This window comes from Equus przewalskii, chromosome 1, assembly GCF_037783145.1.
Source record: "Equus przewalskii isolate Varuska chromosome 1, EquPr2, whole genome shotgun sequence".
Classification (NCBI taxonomy): domain Eukaryota; kingdom Metazoa; phylum Chordata; class Mammalia; order Perissodactyla; family Equidae; genus Equus; species Equus przewalskii.
Genome location: NC_091831.1, coordinates 71,267,774 through 71,292,900, shown reverse-complemented (window position 1 = coordinate 71,292,900; position 25,127 = coordinate 71,267,774). Strand labels below are relative to the sequence as shown.

Here is a 25,127-nt window from a genome sequence, read left to right as displayed (position 1 = left end):
CTCAGAGCTGCTAGGGGTGAGACAGGGCAAGTCGGTGGGCATGCATGGGAGCACTCTCAGAGAGGCCTTGCCTGCCTCTGGCCACCCAGAGACCCAGGGCTCTGGAAACCCTGCTCTAGTCAACCCACCACTGAAAGATGGGGAAACTGAGGCGTGGTTCAGTTTAATTCAACTCAGCATCATCTGGGAGGTGAGTCTAGGGGTGTCTAACACTGAGGTGGGGGATTCACGGGTGGGGACGCCCACTGCTGGCACTGCCAAACGAGCCTGCCCTGTTAGGAGGCCTGAGGTGAGGCAGGGGCAGGGTGAGGACACCTTCCTGGTGAGGCAGGGGGAGAAGCAGGGTCAGGAATCAGGCATGGCTCTCCCTGCGCCTGCCCCACCCTCGTCCTCATGGCCAACCTGGTGCCCACTGCCCTCAGCTCCACAAGCGGACAGCCCACAAAGCCACTTTCCACACTATGTCTGATACCAGAGGTGCAGAGTGCATTTCCTGGGGCAAGACCAGGGCCACACAGTGCTGGGGTCAGGTCACAGAGGCGGGTCTGAGCTGAGCCTAGTCAGGAGAAGGTGGCCAGAGGAAGTGCGGATGGGCAGGTTAGGCTAACAGGCCATCGCCCTCCGCAGACTCGCTCTTCCTCCACCTCACAGGGCCACAGGTCCTTCAGTGGGAGGGGGCTCACGCCCCCGCCTTGACCTCATTATACGTTGTGTTTGAGAGGCAGGGGGGCTTGGACTCCAGTTCTGACTCTGAAACCTCTTAGCCATGTGACCTTGAGTAAAAAAGGAGTGACCTTTTCTGGAACTTCCAATGGATCAGTCTCCATCCTCCCAGCCCTAGCTCCTGTCCTTAGAGGGGACCCCTGGTCCTCCAGCATCTAGAACCTCGGGGTGTAGGGCAGCATCACATGCCAGTTCCCCCAGAACTTTCCATGGAAAACGCTGCTGATCCATGAAAACTGGAGTGATCCTTCCCGGCATCCCAGGAAGCACTTTGGAGCCTGGCCAGCCACGTCCACTCACTATCAGGCTGCTCTCATGCCAGGCCCCTCCCACCACAGTGACAGGCGCCCTGTCCTCTCAGGCCAGGGGCCGGGTGCTGCGGGGAGGGCCTTCCACCCAAGGGTGCTCCAGGGGGCCCGGTGGCTGAGGCACTGATGGAGACACATTTTACCACAGCCCTGCAGACTTGTACAGGTCCAGAGAGGACTGTGCAAATGGACTGACTTATAATTTTGTATCTAAAAGAGTAAATCCAGGGGCTGGCCCTGTAGCCGAGTGGTTAAGTTCACGCACTCCGCTGCAGGAGGCCCAGTCTTTCGTTGGTTCGAATCCTGGACGCGGACAAGGCACTGCTCATCAAACCACACTGAGGCAGCGTCCCACATGCCACAACTAGAAGGACCCACAATGAAGAATATACAACTATGCACTGGGGGGCTTTAGGGAGAAAAAGGAAAAAAATAACATCTTTAAAAAAGTAAATCCAGTTGGAGAACAGAACTGGTCCCCACTGCGGTTTATAAACTCATCACGCTGCACCTCAGTGATGTCCAAGGCCCTGGAGAGACCCCTGTAACTGTCCCCACCAAGGCGGGAAGCTCCTGAGGGGGTTTAGGGCCCTCATGGACCATTCCTGGGAGATAGGAGGACCATTTGGAGCACAGAGGAAGAAAAGTTCAAAGTGTGCGAGGGGGAGGCAAGGAGAGCATGATAAGGAGTGGCGTGGGGTTAGAAAGAAGAAGAGCAGCTTGGTTTGGGCAGGCCAAGTGTGCAGATGGCAGGGAGCCCCAGAGGGGCTGACAGGTGTGGGTGGGCTACTGAGCCAGCAGGGCTGCTGGACCAGGTACTCTCCTGGGCCAGGCCCACAGCCCATCTCTGTGCCAGCCACACCCACGCTGACTCTCACTGTCCGCCCATTCGGCTCAGCCTCTCCACACCTGGTGGTCTCTCCAGGCCAGAAATGTATGCTGTCACCCCTGAGCCAGGCTGCAAGAAGCCAGGAAAAGCTCATAGGCCCCCTTGCTGTGGGCCATGCCTGTGTGGGGACTCCAGGGAGCTGACCAGGCCTGGGCAGGACAACTGGGGGTGGATGATGAGACAGTGGCTGGGGCTGGAGTGCAGGCCAGGGCTCCTCACCCTACACCACCCTTGCTGACCCAGGGCTGGGACCCTCTCTCAAGTCTGGTGGGCTCTCCCTCTCCCATCCCTGGCATACCCCGCCTCCTGCCATTGAGCCCAGAGCGGACAACTGTGACTGTCAGTCAGTCCTCTGGACAAACTGACAGAGGCCCTCGGTGTGCCAGCAGAGCACTCAGTCCTGGTGCCCAGCAGCGAACAGCACAGACCAGAAGACCTGGACACATGCAGATGCACATTGGGAAGATGAGACATCACGGCAAGGAGGCCAGTGCTATGTGAGCCAGGCCACAGGCCACCACCGCGGAAGCAGGCCGAACCTGAGGTTGCGTCCCAGCCCCTGACGGACTAGCTGAGGGGCCGCTGGGAAGGCAGGCGGCACTGGTAACACTGGCACTTGGGGCCATGCTGCTGGGGCCCACCCAGATTTCTAGGCACCCCCCACCGGCCTGGAGCATGTGTGTCATTCACACCTGAAACCTTCTCCAGAGGACTGAAAGGGCCAGCAACTAACAGCTGACCAGCACAGGGGGCCAGAGCCCAACTCGCTGCCTCACAGCAAGACAAGTAGTCTACACTCCAGAGTTCCCACTGGCCAGGCTGAGGTGAGACTTGGCCTGAAAGTGCCCCCTGTCCAGCCTCCTCCCCTTCCATACCCTGCTTGCTCACCCCCTCACAGTTGACTCTTGAGAGCACACCCTCTACACCCCCTGCATCAGAATCCCTGTCTCAGGCTCTGCATCTGGGGAATCTGACCTAAGCCATCCCTTCAAAGAAGTAGATGAGATGAGTGGGTGCAGGCAAAGTGCTTAGAAGAGCACCTGGCACACAGGACACACTAGTTCCTGCCATCACAAGTCCCTGGTGCTCTACAGCCCAGAGGAAGGGTATCCCAACAGCCCCAGAAGGTGGAGAAGCTTCCTGCCAGGACACCTGTCCAAGCTGAGACCTGAGGTGCCAGAGTGAGTTCAGGGAAGCACTGGGGACAGGGGGAAGTCACAGTCAAAGGCAGGAAAAGGAGCGAGTGCCAGCTCAGGGCCCAGACACAGGGAGGGGGCAGCAGGAAGGGCACATGAGGATGAAGGAAGACACCAAAGAAACATGTCACCCATTCTCCAAAGTGCCCCTTCACACAGAGGAGAGACCTGGGTTCAAATTCTGCCTCTGCCCCCTCTCCGGACCCATAAGGCTCATCAGCAAGACTGGTATAATGATGCCAGCATTAAAAAAAAGTTGGGGGGGCCAGTCCATGGCCAAGTGGTTAAGTTCACACACTCCACTCAGATCCTGGGCACGGACATGGCACGGCTCATCAGGCCATGCTGAGGCAGCGTCCCACATAGCACAACCAGAGACACTCACAAGTAGAATGTACAACTACGTACTGGGGAGCTTTGGGAAGAAGAAGAATAAAGAAAGAGGAAAAAAAAAGATTGACAACAGATGTTAGCTCAGGTGCCAATCTTTAAAAAAAATGTTTGGAGCATTAAATGAAGTCACGTATTAGTGAAATGCACAGCAGAGTCCTTGGGACAGAAGGCTGGTCAGGGACCCCTCCCTGAAGCTGGCGTGTGAATGTACACACACACACACACACACACACACACAAGGGCCATGCACACACCCAGCAAAACAAGGTCCTGAGCACGGACGGGGGTCTGAGGGCTCTGGCCTCCACTGCACTGCCTGCCGTTCTTTCCTCTCTCCACTCTGCCAGCTCGGCCCTTCCCTCACATTGGTCCTTCAGTGGAAATCCCCTCCCTTTTCTTCCTCTAACAGTGCCCCAGTCACCTCACATAACAATAGCTCTTCAAAGTCTCAGCCCAACCTCTGGACATGCCTGGCATCCTCCCCTCCAGGGCTGTGAATGGCTCTGACTTGGAGCCACACCCTGGTGGCCACCTTGCCCAGAGAACATTCCTTAAAGCCCCTGGGCTCTGCAAGATCATGAGCAGGGCAACTCCTTCAGACCCGGCCTGGTCTGATCCTGCAAGGAGAAGCCAGGGGACTCCATACCGCCCTCAGGCACCCCTGCAATTCAGGGCAAGCCTGGCCTCTGCCTCTAACTCGTCCAAGGCACCCACTTCCTGGCCCTTTTCCCATTTCCAGGGCCAAGGAGGAGGCACCTGGACATGGCTTCTCAAAGAACGTCGGCTCTCCAGACAGGGTCAGCTGGTGACACATTTGCAGTGCCACTACGATGGTGTCCCACAAGTATCCTTCATTATATGTTTATCATTTAATTCCATTATCATTTTTCTACTATGATTTCTTCTTTGATCCACTAAATATTTATACGTGTTTTAAATTTTCCAAATATTAGACTTTTTAGAGTTATGTTTTGTTATTAATTTCTGTCAGAACTGCACTGTAGAGAGAAGACATGATCTGAGTCACAGTGTTTCTGTGATAGCTCTTCAGGTGTTTCTACGGCCAGTCTGCAGGCAGTTTCCAGGAGCGTTCCCAGGGCTCTGCCTGCGCCCTGAGCTGCTTAGCGGCTCTGGCGTCGGGGGCGTGGTCCGGGGTAACGCACAGGTTGTGGGCGGCTCCCGCCCAGGCCCCGCCCATGTGGGCCGCTTACTCTTGGAAGGGGTTCTGGTTGCTCTGGCCTTTCCCAGAGGAACAACAGCTCAGCCCCTGGCCAGGCCTGCTCACTGTCAACCCTCCCTCCCATGTCCTTGAGAACCCTCGTTTGCTGACCCAGCCATGAGGGACCCAGAGCCCAGGTGCTCACAAGTCACTCACAGCAGCGAGCACTCACAGAGATGCAGTCAGACACGCTCCCCTTAGTGGGGGTGAGCTGGGCTCCCAGGCCAGAGAAGGGAGGGCGCATGGCATGGGAGGCCCCTTCCCATGGTGGGCTGAGAGGGACGGGCCCTGGCCTGCGATGGGCAGTGTGGACAGGACATGGGCTCTCCCTCTCCCAAGGGCAGCCTTGATGTCTCCTACTCCTGGCCTCATCTGCCCAGCAGGGGCCACCCACTACTAATAACAATAATAAAATGAATAATCGACAGCAGTCTCCTGCCAACTCTGAGTGATTAACTCATGAAAGCTGTGGAGGCTCCCCAAAGAACTCTGCGAGCTCCTTCTGTGTGAGCATCCAACCTCATCCAACCCTAATCCCCAGCTGGTCCATGTGCCCAGCTTCCTGCCCTTCTTCCCTCTCCCAGCTCTGAGGGCAGAAACCCGGGTCCCTGCAACCAGAGCCAACCCTCCCAGTCAGCATGGCTAGGGCTGCCGAGCTCCAGGCTGTCACCCAGTGCTGCATGTTACTCCCTCATTTAGTCAAGACCTCAGAGGAGGAACCCAGGGAGGGCTGGTTCAGAGTTCACAGCCAGAAAGGGCTTGGGCACAAAACCAGTCTTCAGGGGAGTCCCAGGCAGAAGTCTGGGCTTGTGAGCCTGGGTTTCTACAGCGACAAAATGGGTCTCCTCACTCTGGGAAGTGCCTGGTGCCAGGGCTGGGCACATCCCCCCACACCCCAAGTCTGAGGCCTCTCTGGACCTGTCCTGGTGACCCAGCTGTAGCTGGGATCCAGGCCACACCCAGATGGAATCCAGGCTTTTGACATTCACATTGGGAGGGTCTGGGTACCAGAGGCCCAGAGAGCCCCACAGGCAGAGTGGGTCGGGGGAAGGGCCCATGGGATTGGAGCAGCCTTGGTGGGGGTGGAATCAGTCTCCGCTAATAAACCCATCAGAATGTACACCTTCTCTCAGCCCCTTCAGCTTCTGGGTGAGCCAGCCTCCTCCATGGAAGCTACTCTTTGTTAACAGCATTGCCATGGCAACCGGATCCAGGGAGAACTCTCTCTTCAAGGTAGAGTCTGAGGGTGACACTTGGAGAAACGGAAGTGGTGGTGACAACAGGCAGAGGCCTGGCCTCCCAGCCCCACCCCACTCCTCCTCCCTGAACAGGTCCAGGTCCCCAGAGACCCCCCCCTTGCTGTCCCAGAGCTTGTGAGTCTGCTCCCCTCTCCTCTCCCTAAAGGGGGACAGCAGCGTGGCCCAGGCCAGGTGCCCCCCGCACACGTTCTCCAACACAGATCTGCACCTCTCTGCCCTGCCACACACAGCAGCTCACAGACTTTCACACACATCTCACGAACGCGTGCTGAGTCCACCAGCACAGCCACCATCTCAGAGCAGGGGGTCCAATTGGGGCCAACAGCCTAAGTGCAGACTCAGCTCCAAAGGATCACAGACAGTTCCACAGGGTCAGCATGCTGCAGAGGCCCAGGGCGCCCGGCACAGCACGCCTGTGCAGGAAAGCACCCCCACGGAAGGCTGGGAGCTGACCAGGTGGGGAGAGGGAATCCTGCAGGGGAGGAGTCTCCAGGCATTTTTACAAAGAGAAGGTTAAAAAGGTCCCCTGGCTGTGGTGTGGGGAAGGGATCGCAGGAGAAGAGACCACTGCAGTTGTCCAGGCTAGGGGAGGGCAGCTGGACCTGCGGCAGGGAGAGGTGGAGCGGGTGGGAGAGAGGTCTAGGGTGGGTGGACCAGACTGACTGACAACTCCATCAGTGCGAGGGCCGACCTGGCAGAGGCACGACCCTGGCTGTCCCACTGCTCAGATGGGGAGCCTGGGGCAGGCAAGGTTCCGGGCACGATGACATGGACAGGCTGCCTGTGGTCACCTGGGAGAAATCCAGCACACACAGGCTCAAATGCTGCCAGAACCCAGAGGACAGGCTGGGCTGATATGAGTTGGGACGGGACCAGCACCGAGGACGGAATGGAAGCCATGTTTGGGGAGGACAGGCTTTGGGTCCAGGTCCTGAGAAACAGGGACACTAGTGCCCCAGGAAAGGAGCCAGCAGGAAGGTCTGCAGGAAGGCCAGAGGACATGGAGGCCCAGGGACAGGCTTGCAGAGCCCAGGGGATGAATGCCCGGGAGCAGAGGCAGTGAACGCCTGTTGGGCCAGAGATGTCCTTGGGCCTCTGAAGCCTGTTTGCTGGAGTAAGGGGGCGTGCCAGATTGGAGTGGGCTGCGAGAGAGTGGGAAGTGAGGATGTGGAGTGAGCAAGCAGAGAACACAGCTTCAAAGTCAGCCTGCACAGGGGAGGAGAGGGTGGAAAACAGCCGGAGGGGGAGCCAGCTGGGAAAGGTTTGTGGCGTTGAAGCTGGGAGAAGTTGTATTCAAGCAGCTTCACCTCTGCGGCCATTGCCTGTCAGCTCGGGCTGCAAGACCTCACCTGTGGGGAGGTGACGCAGGAACTGGACAAATGGAACTAAGAGCTCCCTGCATGCCAGCTCCGTGCCCCTGGGGCTGGCTCCCTGCTCTGGGTGCTCACCACGTGTGTGAAATGGGGTGCTCTCCTCTGAAGAGCCTCTGAAGAACACCAGGCAGAGCCTCAGGCCTCTCCTCCCTAAACTCACCAGGCACACAGAGAAGCCCACAGCCCGTTCAGAAGGGACACAGCAGGCTCCGAGCTCCTGCTGCCACCCTGAGCAGCACAGGCCCGCAGCCTGTCTCCGGTCCAGTGTAGGTGCTCATGGTGGCGAGGAGGCTGAGAGGCTCTTTTCTCCTGTGCTGTGTCCACGTCCTGGCATCACTGCACTGACCCTCAGGAGCTTTCCTTCAATTAAGTGAGGTGGGGAGAAGCTTCCCAGGGCAGGACCACTGGGTGTTGCCCCGAATCATGCTCAAAAGCACCTCTGTGGTTCTTAGGAAATGCTTTTGCAGCTGGGGGCATTCAGACACCTGAAGCCATCTGACTGTCGACCCTCAGGCAGGGACAAGGACAGGCAGCACTCACACCCTCGCCCCGCCCTGGCCCCTGCCGGCCTCCGTGTGGATCCTAACACTTTCATACTCTTGGCCAGACACCTCTCACAAGCCTCTCTTGACAGGGCCTGAGGCCCGTCTGGCAGGAGGCAAATTCCCACAGCCCTACCCGCCCTGGGGAGCCCCGCTCCTCCATGCCTCCTGTCCCTCCCCACTCACACAATCTGAGCAGGCCAGGATGCAGCAGGGTTTTCCAGCTTTCCCTACTGTGGTTCCCGCCACACCACTGCCAGGCTGACGTCTGCGGAGCCTCCCAAGCCCTGCTTCAGGGTGGCTGGGACCCGGTGTCCCCAGTACAGGGACAATTTGAATGGATCCATAGTGGCCAGCCCACTCTGTGCCAGGCCCGGGCATCCTCATGTCAACTCTCTGACACACACCCACAGCACCAGGCTATGTGCCCAGAAAGAGGTGAGGGGCATGCACTCTGAAAAGAGGGCAGAGTGTCCTCCCCAGAGCCCCATGGGTCAGGGGCCCTGACAGGTGACTAGTGGCTGTCACAGGCCCTTCCCCCCCACGACCACAGGCCTGGCAGCTTCCCTGCCACTTCAGCAACCCGTGATGATGGGCATCCCTCCCTTCCTCCCTGCCTCTCTCTTCAGATTCTGCCGGGAAGATGTTGCTAAGTAAACACTCATCCGCAGGAGGGAGGTGGGCAGGCGAGGGCAAAGGAACGGAGAGGCAGCCTGGAGCGGGTGGGAGTTACAGGAGGCAGATTTCTGCTCAGCATTTGGAAGCTTTAAGAGAAAAACAGCCAGAGCGGACCAGAGCTGAAGCAGATGGCCTCAAGAGAGACAGCGGGGTGGGGGGAGGAGGAGACCCAGCAGGGGGCAGCAGGAGGGACGGGCCAGGACTGGGAGCCACACTGAGTCACGGCCACCTGGACAGGCCGTGATCTGCATCTCTGTCCTTCTCGCCCACCATGATCCTGGGACCCACTCCCAGCAGCCCCTCTGGAGATCCCAGGGGGCCCTCTTCTGGGGTGGGGTCATGCAGAGATGCACATCCTACACCAGCCGGCCCCAGTACCCCAACTCCGAGCGCAGTGGCCCCTGCTCCTAGCCTTGTACCTTCACTTGGCCTGTTTGACAGATTTGGCTTTTGTGAAACATGTAGCTTGAGAACAGGGTTCTGTGGCTAAAAACCTAAGATCAACCAAAGCTATTCCAATCCTGTCCATCGGCCCGTTATTCTACAGTTGAAGAGATGGGTGTGCTCAGGGGCTCCCAGGCCACACCTGAGCATCCCAGCCTCCAACTGCTCTCTGGAGGACCAAGGAGAGGAACTAGTGGGTCTGATCCTCACCTGGCCAGGTGGAGGTGGGCCCAGGCCCCTCCCACTGCCCGGAGGCGGGGGGGGGGGTGGGGGGGGCCACTTGTGCTGGGGTTCCGCCCCCACCTCAGCCTGAGCCCACTAGCCCCTGGCTTGCTCAGGCCTGCCCAACACAAATGCTGATGGTGCCAGTATTTCTCCCTCCTCCTCCTCTGCCTGCGGTTGCTAAGTTACACCAAAAAACCCCTCTGCTCTGTGTGAACTGTTCCATTTCCACGATTTGCCAGGTGGACGGGAGCCATCAGGCTGGCAGTTCGAGGATGTTTCCCAGGGAAAAACAAACTTGCTGGCTGGCTTTCAGGCCCCCATGGCATACCTGGGGCACCTGCTTGTGCTCCCAAACCAAGGATCCATGTACAAGCGTCCACAGCTGCCCTGGGAGGATGTCAGCCTGCAGGTCTCCACTGTTCACTCCCTTCCCAGGGGCAGGGCCTGCTGGCTCAGCTGCCATCCCCTACCCAGGCCCATGACAGCCCAGAGGGCTGCTGGGTCATGTGACCCATGTCCACAAGAATAAAGAAAGGCCAGATGGGCAGAGAACCCACTCACGTGCCCCGAGCCGAGTCCTCCACTTCTTCCCACTCTGGAGCCCCTCCTCCTATTCTGGTCTGGGGTCCTGAGGTTCCAATGCAAAGTGTCCCTGGATGTCAGGGAGGGAAGTGCCCTCAGAAGTCACTAAAATCATGGTGTCATTCTACAGATGGGGAAACTGAGTCTCCGAGGGGCCTGCAGCCTGCCTATGGTTCAGAAGTCAAGACCTGCTGTCTTCCGACTCCCTGGTTCTCTTCTCACAACAGGAGCTGCTGCTTTGCCCTCTGGGCCTCCTGTCTGGGTAGGGAAGGGCCTAGACCCAGACTAGGCTGGGACGGGCAAGACTGTGGCCAGAGGGAGGTGGGAGACCCCTGAGGGGCAGAATAGACCACTGCCTTTGTGAGGTTTCCCTGCATGCCAACCTGACTCTACATCCTGGGCTCCTGGGCCAGGTGGCCATCTGGGCCCTTCTCTTGCTCCAGAGGGTGGGAGAAGAATGACAGAGGTGGGGAGGGTGAACCAGATGGGGCTCACAGCTCTAAGCAGAGAAAGAGGGTACCCCAGTCACCACACATCTCAGCCCCCAGGCAGCTCCCAAAAGGCAGGCAGCCCCCTGTAAATATCCACCAGTTCCAGCACTCGAAACAGCCAGGGATGCAGGGGGCAAGGGCCTGCTGCGTGCCCCTCCCTAGGCAGGAGGAGCCCCCTCCACTCACACACCAGGCCAGAACCAGCTGCACCAGCCCCAGGCCTTGCTGGAAGGGCCTGGGGCAAAGAGAGCACGGTCCTTCAAATGACCCTTGCCCATGTTGCAGAGGAGGCATGTGGCCCTGGCCCTGGCCATTTCCCCTCAAATGCTGAGCTCACGGCCCAGTTCCTCTCCAAACAGCAAGGGCATGAGATGCCACCACGGGGCCCAGAATGCAGACAAGCAAATGGAAACTTCCAACTGCGCAGCCCCAGCTCCTCAGAATTCCCGGCCCCCTCCCCCAAGCCAGGCCCGGGGCAGCGGACCTGCCAGCCGGTGCCCGCGCCCGCCTACTGAGTGCGCTCCCGCCACGCCCTGGCTGAGACCGGCCGGTGCCCTGCAGGGGCAGGAGACTAGGGGCTCCTGGCGCTGTCCAGCCCGGGGCGGAGTTCTCCGCAACTCCGCGCTGGGCTCCCACTTGCCCTCCAAGCGCGTCCCCCGACCCGCGCCGGGAGCCCGCCTCCGGCCCCACGACGGCCGCGCCGGGCGAGACCCCGGGCCGGCGCACGCCCCGCCCTGCCCGCGCCGGCGACCGGAGGGGACGGCTCGCAGGAGCGAGGGAGGGACCGAGGGACTGAGGATCGGCGGCTGCTGCCTACCTCGGTCCGGGCCAGCGTAGCTCCCGCGCAGCCCTCGCGCCGCAGTCGGGCCCCGAGCAGCGCGCGGCCGGCGCCGGCGGCGGCTCATGCTCGGCGCCCGGGCCGCCGCCGCCGCCCCCGCCCACCCGCGGCCGCCCCCGCGCTGCGCCAGCTGCGGGCAGAGCAGCTCCCTGCGCAGCCGGCGCCGGGGAGCGCGAGCGAGCGCGGAGCGAGCACGGAGCGGGCACGGAGCGGGCGGGCGCGAGAGCGCAGGGAGCGGGCGGGCGCGGGGCGAGGGTGCGGGGCGGGCACCGGGGGAGGAAGGTGCGGTGAGGGAGAGAGTGGAGGGCGCGGGGTGAGGGAGGGTGCGGGCCGGGCGCGTGGAGAGGGGAAAGGCGGGACGAAGGTGCAAGGAGAGGTAGAGCGAGAGGCCGGGGCGCAGGGCACAGGGCGCAGGGCGGGGTCGGGGGTCGGGGGTTGGGGGTGAAGAGGGAGGGCGAAGGGAGACAGCAGGCCAGGCTTTCATTTTAGAAAGAATAAGGCAACACGGAACCCAAAAGGTGATGTGGCCACTTCATGTAAGAAACCCGTTGGGGACTCCCCGAGAGCTGCCAAAATTTTTATCAGCGGCATCCGACAGTGAAAGCGCTTCCGTAGGCAAATCCTGGTCCTTTTGGTTATTCCCTTTAACCATCAGAACCACCCTGTAAGGTTGGTGGTGGTTTTGTTCCCATTGGACAGATGACGGTCAGGGAAATGAAGTGACCCTGCAGGATCTCAGAGCTGGTAAGTGGCAGAGCAAGGGTCAAAAACCATCTTGAGAGACTCCATAGTCCCCATTTCTCCAAAATCACTAAGAGGAGGATCCAGGATTTCTGGCTTCTAGTGGAACCTCCTTGTCTCTCTGAAGGGACGTCCTTGTTCTCTGTTGACAACCCTTGGGGGTCAGAAGTGACCCTTGCAGGCAGCACAGACTGTGAATGTGGAACAGCTCTGGGGCGGGGAAGCCCACAGGGTGGAGGGCTGCGTGGAGGAATGAGGAGGTGTCCCACCTGCAACCTCTTGAAGACGCTGAGGACCTTTCTTATTCATTCATTCAGTGCATGTTTACTGAGCACCTACTAAGTGCCTGGTGCCATTCTGGATGCTGGGATACAGGTGCGGATGTCCCTGTCTGGTTGACGTTGCATTCTTGTGGGAAGCAGGCAGTAAATAAAAGCACAAGAAAATACTTCATGTGTCAGATGATGTGGATGCTCTGGAGAAAAGCATGGCAGGGACAGGGGATAGGGAATGCAATTTGTGGAGTTAATTATTTTATTTTGGGTAGTCAAAGAAGTCTTTGCTGAAAGGGTGACATCTGAGCCAAGATCTGACTCAGGCAAACCATGCTGAATCTGAAGAATGAACATTTGAGGCAAAGGGAACAGCAAGTGCAAAGGCCCTGAGATGGGAGTATGCCTTGTGCATGTGTAGGCAACAACGTAGAGGCCAGAGTGATGTAAAAGTGAGCAAGAGTGTGGTAGAGAGTGAGATTCCAGGAGGTTCCAGGGTCACCAGAATGGGAGGAGCCTGGCTGGCCTTTGGCCCATTGTGGCTTTGACTCAGAGGGAGCTGCAAAGCTGGTGGACGGTTTTGCAGAGTAATGTTATGTCTAACTTTTTTTTTTTACAAAAGCATTTGATTATGGAAAATTTCAAGCATTAACACAGTAGGAGTTAAGAAGATATAATAGGCCCAATGGTCCAACTTCAACAATTATCAATACATGGCCAATTTTGTTTCACCTATACCCCTACCCAGCACTCCCTATATTATTATAAATATTAAGTGAACATTTATAACTTTTTAGGGTAAAACATACATAGTTGATAGTACACACATCATAAATTGGTGCTTGATTTATTTTCAGTGAGACTGTTAATAACCATCTGCACATTGATTTTTACTGTGGGAAGGCTTTAAATTATAGGTCCATTTTCTTTAATAGATGTAGGACCATGCAGATTATCTACTTCTTCCTATATCACTTTTGGTAAATTGTGGTTTTAAAATATTTTTCCATTTTGTCTAAATTTTCAGATTTACTAACAAGTTGTTCATAGGTTTTCATATTATCTCTCAGATGGCTGTAGAATCTGTAGTGATGTCCCAAATTTCATCCTGATATTGGGAATCTTTGTGTTTTCTCTCTCTTGATCAGTCTTGCTAGGGTTTTGTCAATTTTATAATTTTTTTTCAAAGAAGCAGCTTTCAACTCTTTTGAGTTTTCTCTATTGTACCTTCTATTTCATTGATCTCTGCCTTCAGTTTTGTGGGGTTTTTTTTACTTATTTATTTATTTATTTATTGCTAAGGAAGATTAGCCCTGAGCTAACATCTGTGCCAATCTTCCTCCACTTTATATGTAGGTCTCGACCACAGCATGGCTGGTGAGTGGTGTAGGTCTGCACCCGGATGTAAATGTGCAAAACCCACGAACCTGGGCCATGGAAGCAGAGTGCACTGAACTTAACCACTATGCCACGGGGCTGGCCCCCTGCCCTGAGTTTTATTATTTCCATTTCGGGGGGATATTTATTGTCCTTTTTTTTTTTAAGTCTCTTAAAACTTAGGCTCATTGGTTTTCCACCTTCTTTACTATATGCATTTAAAGCTATAAATTTCTTTGTAAGCACTGCTTTACTGTCTCTTACAAGTTTTAAATTATCATTATCATTTTAGCTCGAGATAGTTTTTAATCTCTACTTCAATTTCTCTTTTTGCCCATGTGTTATTTCGAAGTGTGTTGCCTAGTTTCTGAATATGAGGGGATTTTCTAGTTGTCTTCCTGTTATTGAGTTCCAATTCAATTATACATCAGGCAGAGGACATCCTCTGAATGATTTATATTTTCTGAAACCTGCTCATATATTCTTTATGGCCCAGAATATGTTCTATTTTGGTAAACATTCCATATGCCCTTGAAAAGAATGAATATTCTGTATATATCAGTTAGTCAGGTTGATTAATCAAGTCCAAATCTATATTGCTACTGAGTTGTATCTCATATTCTGTCAGTGCCTGAAACAAACTGGAAACAACCCGAAAGTCCTTCAGTGAGTGAAAGGACAGACTGTGGTACATCCATACATTGGAATACTACTCAGCAACAACATGGATGATTCTCAATTAGTTAAGTGAAAGAAGCCAGACTCAAAAGAATCCAAAGTGTCTGATTCTATTTATGTGACATTTATATGACATTCTGGAAAAGGCAAAACTGTAGAGATGGAGAACAGCTCAGTGGGCCCCAGGAGTTGAGGGTGGGGAGTCGGGGAGGGTTGACTACAGCATGGGGAAAACTTTAAGGTCCATGAAAGTGTATCTATATCTTGATTTGTGGTGGTGGTCGCATGACTCTATGCATCTGCCAAGACTTAAAGTAACTGTACCCCAAAAGAGTGAATTTTACTGTATGTAAATTTTAAAGTAATTCACAATCTCCAATATAATTAGGGGCTTCTGTGACTACCCTGTAATCTCTTTTTGTTCAGATGTTGTCCACAAGTTTTGGTTTTCCCCCTCCTTTTTGCTATATCTATTATTATGAGGAGAACCAGGATGATTCATCGCTGCCAATGAATATAGCATTGCCATCGTTGCCATGAAGATGAAGAAGAGTCCATAGCGGGCACAGGGAAGCAGTTAAAAGGCTATTGCGATCATTGGGTGAAGGATGATGGTGGCTTAGGCCAGGATAGTCGTGCTCACAGTGATAAGAAGTGTTTGCAACTGGACACGAACTGCAGATAAAGCCAGAAGTGCTTGCATCAGAGAAAAGGGAGGAGCCAACAATCCTTTAGTCACAAGCACTCTTACTGTCCACCTTCCACACGCTGGGGAGAGTGCCTCAAGGTGCATCTGCACAGCAGGATGCTGATAGTACTTTGAGTGTTGCTTTATTTGGATTGGCTTTAGGGTGGAGGGATTTCTGTAGCTTATGAAAACTAAAACACATATATCCATGATAATTCAGCCACTCACTGTTCCTGTAGCACCCAGAAATTGTCTTGCCTCAAATGTACCCCCTTCAAGACACCCATCACAACGATTGCACTGGCTTACAGCTTTTTGCTCCCTTGGAGTCCAGTTCCTTGATTGCACCAGGTCCTCTAGATCTCTGACTCCCTGCCCAAACCACGTCTTACCAGAATTTCAGCTTTCTCCCTCCTGACTTCACTTGCCTCCCCTTTTAACTTTGTTTCCGTAGAACAAGTTTCCGATTATTCCCTTGCCAATACCCTAGATTTCCTTGCTCCTTTTACCTTCATATCTCCCACCTGGCAAAACTCCAGTGACAGATGAATAGAACTCTGCCTTCTCCAGATGTCCCCTCAGGTATCTAGGTGCTGCTAGAGGCAATCACACAGCTCTGCTATCGCTCTGAATTCACAAGAAGCTCATCAATGGAACTGAGAACTCAACACTGCTCAGACATCCTCCTCTGGTTCTCTCCTTTCCTTAAACTGTGAAATATGTCACACAATGGAAGAGTGCATGAAATGCATATGTACAGTTTCCAGTATGATCACAATGAGAACACTCATGGAACCAGGACTTAGGTTAGGAAATAGGGCACTACCAGGACACAAGAAGCCCCTTTGTGTCTTTCCCCAATTGCTTGCCCCTTGTACCCTCTCCCTACCACCTCCCTCCCAGAGGTAAGCGTTATCCTGATTTTCATTCCCCCGCCTCTGTTTAAACTTTTACCCCTAGATATGTATGCCTGTTTTTGAACTTTTATGAATGGAATCATACTCCATATTTTCTATGGTCACTTGCTTGTATCATCAATACTATGTTTATAAGATTAACTCATGCTGATGAATGTAGTTTACTCATGTTGATTGTTGTTTGGTATTCTGTTATAATATACTTATTTGGTCTACTACTAGTAGACATTTAGGGAGCTGACATATTTCTGCTATTATTCATTCATTCACTGAACAAATATTTCTTGAACACCTACTATGTACTTGCCACTACTTTAGACATTGGGATGGAAGAGCGACCAAAACAGGTAAAATTCCCTTCCTATTCTAGGAGTGGATGACTACAATAAACAGAAAAAAATAGATAAATTATATTGTATGTTAAAAGATGAGAAGTGATAATTAGGAACAAAGGCAGGGAAAGAGAGGAAAAGTACCAGGACGGGAAGTTGCAATTCTATGATATTTCTCACCGAGCTGACATCTAAGCCAAGACTCGGAGGGAGTGAAGAGGATGCCATGCAGTCATCTGGGGCAAGGTGTTCCAGCAGAGAATGGAGCCAGTACAGCAATCTCGAGGCAGGACTAACACAGAAGGGTTTGTGCAGTGCAGTTCCGGCACTAACTACCCAGAGTTAGGCCAAACTTCTCAGGTTAAGGACACAGTCCTCACAAGACTGCCCTTACTTCAGACACCAACCACAAGCTCATGGGTCACCAGGCCACCAAAGCTTCTGACCACTGGCTAAAAATTTGGAGGTTCCATTACCCTCATATGTTTGATAATTCACTAGAAGAACTCAAAGAACTCAGGTAAGCACTGAGATCTGAGAGGGCCCCAAATGCAAGGCTTCCATGTCATCTCCCCACAGAGTCAGGATGTATCACCCTCCCGGAACAAAGTGTTAGTTAATCAGGGAAGTTCACCTGAGCTTCTGTACCCAGAGTTTTATTTCTATGTCCAGGGTCTCATTATGCAGGCATGATTGAATCAACCATCACCCATGTGGTTGAATCTCCAGCCCCCTTCCTCTCCTTGGAAGTTGAACTGATGTCATGTGACTCAAAGCCCCAACCCTCTAATCATGTGGTTGGTCTTTCTGGCATGATTAGCCCCCATCCTGAGTCACCTCTTTGGCTTAAACTCAAGTGTGGTCTGAGGGCCCACCATGAATGACAAAGATACTCCTATCACTCAGGAAATTCCAAGAATTTCCTCCCAGGAACGCAGAGGACAAAGGCCAGCCAAATTCTTCATTATTACAACATCTTTTGTGGCTGGAGAAGAGTAATCATGGCCCAGAATAAAAGGAGATGAGATTAGAGAGTTACTAGGATTAGACCCCTTTGATTAATTCAGTACCTGTTTCTGGTGCCTAGGTACAAGAGTTTTCTCTGCTGTAAGCTGGAAGTGCAAATGTTGGGTCACAGGAAATGCCCATGTTCAACTCTTACTGGGAAATATCCATTGTTTTCTAAAGTGGTTATACCAATGTACACTCCTACCAGCAGTGTATGGAGTTCTCATTGTGGTAGGCAGAATAAAGGCTCCCAAAAAATCCACGTCCTAATCCCTGGGAATCTGTGAATATATTTCCTCACATGATAAAAGGGGCTTTGCAGATTTGATTAGTTGAGGACTTTGACATGGGGAGATGGGGGGGGGGGCAATGTAATCACAAGGGCGCTTATAAGAGGGAAACAGGAGGGTCAGAGTCCTAGGAGATGTGATGACAGAAGCAGAGGTCAGAAAGAGTGTGAGAGAGATTTGAAGATGCTACATTGCCTGCTTTGAAGATGGAGAAAAGAACCACAAACCAAGGAATGTAGGCAGCCTGTAGAAGCTGGAAAAGTCAGGGAACAGATTATCTCCCACAGTCTACAGAAGGAACCAGCTCTGCTGACACCTTGAATTTATCCCAGTGAGACTGATCTTGGCCTTCTGACCTCCAGGACTGTCAGATAGTAAGTTTGTGTTGTTTTAGGCCACAGTATGTAGTAATTTGTTACAGCAGCAAGAGGACACTAATACGTAATCCTTGCCAATACTTCATTAAATGTTGACCTCAATTTTTGCCAATCTGATGGTTGTATATTGTTGTCTTATTGTGGATTCAATTTTCATTTTCCTGTTGATGAACAATATCAAACATATTTTCAGATATCTATTAGTCATTTGGGTTTACTCTTTAGTAAAATGCCTATTCAAGGTTTTTGCTCAGTTTTCTATTCATTATTCTTTTTCTTATTGATTTAGAAGCCTTCTATATATTCTAGGTGCTAGTGCAACAAGAGTTAAATGTGTTACAAATTGGGAAATGTCCAGTTGTTTGGACAATCTTCTCTGCATTCGTGGCTTATACTGTCACTCCCTTTGTGTTGTCTTTTGATTGAGCAAATGTCTTAATCTGTATAACACAGTCCCATTGATGGCTCTCTTCCTTTATGGTTTGAGGTTTTTATCTACTCCTTTCTAAATTCTCCAAGCATTCCTGACAGTTTCAAATCCTCCAGCCCTTTCCCAAACCCCAGCCTTCTCTCTATTTCCCTCCCTGTCGGATGATCACTCTCCCTCTTTTACCTCATGGGGAAATTTGAAACCATCATCAGGAACTGTCTCAACACTTACCCCAAAATTTATACATTTGTCTGCATTCTTCCCTCCTTCCCTCCTATCATAGTGGAGGACATAACCCTTTTCTTCCACAGGTCACTCTCTGTCCTCTGCCCTGGATGACATCCCCTCCTACCTCCTCTTTAATATTGCACATTCAAATATGCCCTCTCTCATTTCTCTCTTTAATGTCCTCCATTTAAACATCTACTTTCTCATTTTCAAAAAATACCTGAGACTCCCTTGTGCCTCCCAGGTCCCATACTACCTTCTCTTCTCATTCAGAGCCAGGCTTCTTAGCAGAATGAATGTCCCTCCAATCTGCCTGAACCTCTGTAGCATAATAAGAAATATATATTTGGTATTTTTCCTTGGTTCCTGACATAGAGCTCCTAAATGCCTTGGAATTTCCTGAGAAGAGTGTCTTTTGTTCTAATAAGACGACTCTTGGCAGGCCCCTAGATAGCTTCAGGTTGGGGGCTGGTCACCATAAAGACCAAACATTGCTTAGAAGCCTGGAACTGACAGCACCATCCCACAACTTCCAGGTAGGGGAGAGAGGCTGGAGCTGAATTAATAATCAATCAGGCCTACATGATGAAACCTCCATACGAAACCCTAAACAATGGGATTTGGAGAGTTTCCAGGTTGGTGGAAACATCGAGATGCTGGGAGGGTGGTGCACCTGGACAAGGCAGGTCCTCTCATCATACCTTGCCCTATGCATCTCTTCCATTTGGCTGTTCCTGAGCTGTGCCCTCTATCATAAACCAGTAACAGTAAATAAACTGCTTTCCTGAGTTCTGTGAGCTGTTCTAGCAAAGTATCCAACCTGACGGGTTGTGGATCATAGGAATCCTGATTTGTAGCCAAGTTACACAGTAGTACAGGTTACCTGGGAACCTTATATTTGTGACTGGTGTCTGAAGTGAGGGCAGTCTCGTGGAACTGAGTCCTTAAACTTATGGGATCTGATGCTAACACCGAGTACAGAGTGTCAGAATTGAATTGAATTGTAGGACACCCTGTTGGTGTCTGGAGAGTTGGAGAATTGGTCAATGTGAGGGGAAAAAACTTCACACGTTTGGTATCAGGAGTGTTGTGAATAAAAAGAGCTTAACCCCAAACACTAGATTGAAACCACTCTTGCTGAGGTCGCCCAGGATATCCTTGATGCAGTCAAAGTGATCTTTCAAACGCTCAAATCTGACCATGTCTCTCCCTGTCTTGAAAGCTGACACTCATTTTTCATCAAATTTAGAATCAAGAAAAAGTTCCATTAATGTCAGCAATTTGGAACACTTGGCCTCTTGTCAAAGAAAAAGGTATAACATCATGAATTTCAATAACTCTTTTCAGTAATTTGCATGTGGTAGCCAGCAAACATCTCTGTGGTACAGAGGACTTTCGTGTCCATTCCTCATCTCTCCATCTCCTCACAGAGGACATTACGATTCAAGTATTTAGGTTTCTAGTCTGACGTGTAAGGAGCTTAGAAGTCACCACTCTGTCCTAGCTAGCAAAAACCTGAGCAAACTGAAAAATCAACAACTCTTCCTAGATTCCTCAGAGAAGTGAAGTCCCAGGGCAACTGGTGTCCCCCAAATTGGAGAGACAGGCAGATACAAAAATCACAACTTAATGGAGCAGAAACCTCCACAAGAACCAGTGCCAGGGCAGAAAAATCTAAACTGTAATTGATAAACTGCAGGAGGCTCAGTGTGGACAAGTCTGAGAGTTAAAAACTCTGGAGAGGGGGGTGCAACCATCAGGAGAGACCTCATACTTTTGTGAGTTTTACCTCCAAGAGCTCCATCAGGCCTTCAAAGCAAATTTCAGAAAAAAATCCCCTCATGCTTCTGGCTTAGAGAGGGGAAAAGGAACCATTTTGAAATACACTAGACCCTTCTGTTCTTAACAATGCCTGACCTCAGGAGAAGCTATTTCGTCAGTGCCCAACCTACCTGGGAAAACGGAACCACCCAGCTCCAGCCCCCTCTAGCCATTCTGTCTCATCTAAGGGGGGAAAAGACCTGAGAAACACTGGTAAAGTTCACAATCCAGGGGCACAGGTCCATCAAAAGCCTGAAACCTAATCATAGGACCACCGAATGCTTCCCCTTCTTCCATACCTTACCACCACATTATTAAAGGCCTATTTACCAGAGTCCCTATCACTCAATATATGATGTCCAGATTTCAACAAAAAATTACAAGGGATACTAAAAGACAGAAAACACAGTTTGAAGAGACTGAACAAGCATCAGAATGAGAGTCAGATATGGTAGTGATGTTGGAATACTTATCAGATCGGGAATCTAAAACAACTATGATTAATATGCCAAGGATGCTAATGGAAAAAGTAGACAACATACAAGAACAGGTGGATAATGTAAGCAGATACATGGGAATTGTAAGAAAGAATCAAAAATAAATGCTAGAGATCAAAAACGCTATAATAGAAATGAAGAATGCCTTTGATGGACTCATTAGTAGATTGGACATGGCTGAGGAAAGAACCTCTGAGCTTGAGGATATGACAATAGAAACTTCCAAAACAGAAAAGCAAAGAGAAAAAAACCTAAAAACAAAAGCAAAAAAACCCCAGAATATCCAAAACTGTTGGGACAACTACAAAAGGTGTAACATATGTGTAATGGGAATACCAGAAGGAAATGGAAGAGAGAAAGAAACAGAAGCAATATTTGAATAAATAATGACAGAATTTCCCCCAAATTAATGTCAGACACCAAACCACACATCTGGGAAGCTCAGAAAACACCAAGCAGGATAGATGCAAAAAAAAAAACCCACAAAAAACAAAAACCTATACCTAGGCATACCATATTCAAACTTCTGAAAATTAAAGATAAATAAAAACCTTGTCAGAAGCCAGAAGAAAAAAAAAATCTTACCTATAGAGGAGCAAAGATAAGAATTATACCTGACTTCTCCTCAGAACCATACAAGCAAGAAGAGAATGGAGTGAAATAAACTGTTGAGAGAAAAAAACCAAAGAACCTAGAATTCTGTCCCTATGAAATTATCCTTGAAAAGTAGGGGAGAAAAAAAGACTTTCTCAGACAAACAAAAATTGAGAAAACTTGTTGTCAGTAGACCTGCTTCATCAGAAATTTTAAAAGAAATTCTTCAGAGAGAAGGATAATGATATAAGTTAGAACTCTGATCTATGTAAAGAAAGGAAGAGCATTGGAGAGTGAATAAATGAAGGTAAAATAAAAACTTGTAGTTTTCTTATTCTTAATTGATCTAACAGATAACAGTTTGTTCAAAATTGTAATAGCAACAATGTATCTATATATATGCATATATATTCTTATATAGAAGTGAAAGGAATGAGAGCAATGATACAAGGGACAGGAGGGAGGAATTAGGAATATTTTGTTATTATAAGGTACCTTCACTGTTCGTGAATCCATATAATGTTATTTGAAAGTGGTCTTAGTTTAGTTGTTAATGTATAGTGCAAAGTCTAGGACAACTACTAAAAAAGTAAAAATAGAAGTATAACTAATAAGTAAGAAAGGAGAGAAAATAGAATCATATAAAATGCTCAATTAAAACTACAAAAGTCAGAAAAAAGTGTGGAAGGGGCCAGCCCCATGGCTGAGTGTTTAGGTTTGTGCACTTGGCATCAGCGGCTCAGGGTTTCGCTGGTTCGGGTCCTGGGAGCGGACCCGGCACTGTTCATCAGGCCATGCTAAGGCAGTGTCCCACATGGCAGAGCTAGAAGGACCTACAAGTAGACTATACAACCATGTACTGGGGGGCTTCGGAGCGAAGAAGGGGGAAAAAAAAAGAAGATTGGCAATAGATGTTAGCTCAGGTGCCAATCTTTAAAAAAAGAAAAGAAATGAAAAAAGTGTAGAAGACAAAAATAGGAACAAAAAACAAGGGCAACAAATAGAAAACAGTAAAAAATATGGTAGGTATTACTCCAACTTTATAAATAATCACCTCAAATGTCAGTTATCTAAAATACCAATTAAGAAGCGGAGATTGTCAGAATGGATCAAAAAACAAGACCTAGGGGCCGGCCAGTGGCCAAGTGGTTAAAATCTAGCGCTCTGCTTCGGTAGCACAGGTTTCGCTGGTTTGGATCCTGGGCATGGACATGGCGCTGCTCATCAAGCCATGTTGAGGTGGCTTCCCACATTCCACAACTGGAAGGACCCACAACTAAAAATATACAACTATGTACCGGGGGGCTTTGGGGAGAAAAAGGAAAAGTAAAATCTTTAAAAGAAAAAAAAGACCTAACTATATGTTGTATAAAAGAAACCCATGTTAAATATAGACACATGTAGATTAAAAATAATCGGATGGAGAAAGATATACCATGTTAATACTAATCAAAATCAAGTGGGGGCAGCAATGTTAACTTCAGACAGAACAGACTTCAGAGCAAGGAAAGTTATCAGTGATAAAGAGGGGAATTATATAATGATAAAAGGGTCAATTCTCCAAGAAGACACAACAATCCTTAAAATGTATGGGCCTAACAACACAGCATCAGAATATATGAGGCAAAAACTGATAGAACTTCAAGGAGAAATAGATGAATCCACTATTATAGTTGGAGATTTCAACAGACAGACCCAGCAGACGGAAAATCAATAAGGACACAGTTGAACTCAACAGCACCATCCAATTACGCCAACTGGGTGTAATTGACATCTATCAACTACTTCATCCAACAACAGCATAATACACATTCTTCTCAAGCTCACATGGAACATTCACCAAGATAGACCACATTCTGGGCCGTAAAACACACATTAGCAAATTTAAAAGAATGTAAACATAATGTCTACTCTCAGACCGCAGTGGAATTAAACTAGAAATCAATAATAGAAAGATAGCTAGGAAATCCGAAAATACTTGGAGATTAAACACATACTTCTAAATAAGAAATGGGTCAAAGAATATCTCAAGAGAAGTTAAAAAGTATTTTGAACTAAAGCTAAATGAAAATACAACTTATCAAAATTTGTGGGGTGCAGCAAAAGCAATACTTAAAGGGAAATTTTAACATTGAATACGTATATTAGAAAAGAAAAAAGACCTAAAATCGATCATCTAAGCTTCCCCCTTTGGAAACTAGAAAAAAAAGAGAAACTTAAATCCAAAGGAAGTATAAGAAAAGAAGTAATAAGGATTAGAGCAGAAATCAATAAAATTGAAAACAGGGAATCAATGGACAAAAATCAATGAAACCAGGAATACTATAGCTGTAAAAAAAGAATGAAATCTTGCCATTTGTGGCAACATGGATGGACCCTGAGGGCATTATGCTAAGTGAAATAAGTCAGACAGAGAAAGACAAATACCATATGATCTCACTTAAATGTGGAATCTAGAAAAAAAAAACAAGTTCATAAATATAGACAACAGATTGATGTTTTCTAGAGGCAGGAAGGTGATGGATGGGTGAAATGCGTTAAGGATGTCAAAAGGTACAAACTTCCAGTTATAAAATAAATACATCATGGGGATGTAATGTACAGCATCGTGACTATAGTTAACAATACTGTGTTGCGTATATGAAAGTTGCTAAGAGAGTAGAACTTAAAAGTTCTCATCACAAGAAAAAAAATTGTAACTATGCTTGGTGATGGATGTCAACTAGACTTATTGAGGTGATTATTTAACAAAATACACAAATATCAAATCATTATGCTGTAAATCTGAAACTAATATAATATTATATGTCAACTATACCTCAAAAAAGTTTTTTCATTGAAAATAAATCAATGAAACCAAAAGGTAGTTCTTTGAAAAGATCAATAAAATCAATAAGCCTCTAGCCAGTGTAAGAAAAAAGAAAAGAAGACACAAATTACTAATATCAGAAATGAAAGAGGGACATTACTACAGATCCCATGGACATTAAAAGGGTAACAGAGAAATATTATGAATGACTCTATGTCCACAAATTTGATAACCTAGATGAAACAGACCAATTTTTTGAAAGAGAAAATCTGCCAAAATTTACACAAGAAGAAATAGACAATCTGAATAGGCTCTTATCTACTAAAGAAATTGAATCAATAATTTATAACTTTACAAAAGAGAAAGCACCAGGCCCAGATGAGTTCAATGATGAATTCTACCAAACATTTAAGAAAGAAATTATACCAGTTCTCTACAATCTCTTCCAGAAGATAGAAGTAGCAGGAATACTTCCTAACTCATTCCATAAGGCCAGCATTACCCTAAGATCAAAACCAGACAAAGACAATAGAAGCAAAGACTCAACTATTTAAGAAAATATAACCTATACATATCCTTAGCTGGGTCCATGGAAACTACAATAGATGGAAAACTCTGAAAGCAGAAAATGAGTGAGAGGATCACTGTCCACCTCCTTCAGTGGATGCTCCTGCTCTGCACCCATCACATGGCCTTCACCAGACACGACAAAACTCCACCTGACATTTGGTCAAGGCAGGTGCCAGGGCCAGTCTGAATGCTAGCTATTAGTAAAGCTGGATTTTTCTCTATATTTTAAATAAATAAATAGAATGGATTGTCTTGCTCACTCAACATTGGAAATCACTGCCATATACTGGAAGTAATATTTACCTATTAAGTACCAGGCCTGTGCCAAGTCCATAACA

At 49.3% G+C, this 25,127-nt stretch overlaps 1 protein-coding gene across 2 annotated transcripts in view; it reads right to left on the bottom strand.

Annotated features, from left to right (window-relative positions):
- The window catches only part of RASGEF1A (RasGEF domain family member 1A), a 79,982-nt gene extending 68,650 nt beyond the window's left edge, over positions 1 to 11,332 (bottom strand). Inside the window, exon 1 of one of the 2 annotated variants that reach the window (XM_070567730.1) lies at positions 11,140 to 11,332. The gene's annotated coding sequence lies outside the window, so the exon portion shown is untranslated. The remainder of the gene's footprint in view (positions 1 to 11,139) is intronic. The other variant, XM_070567707.1, reaches the window with a different exon arrangement.
- Between the last annotated feature and the right edge of the window lie 13,795 nt (positions 11,333 to 25,127).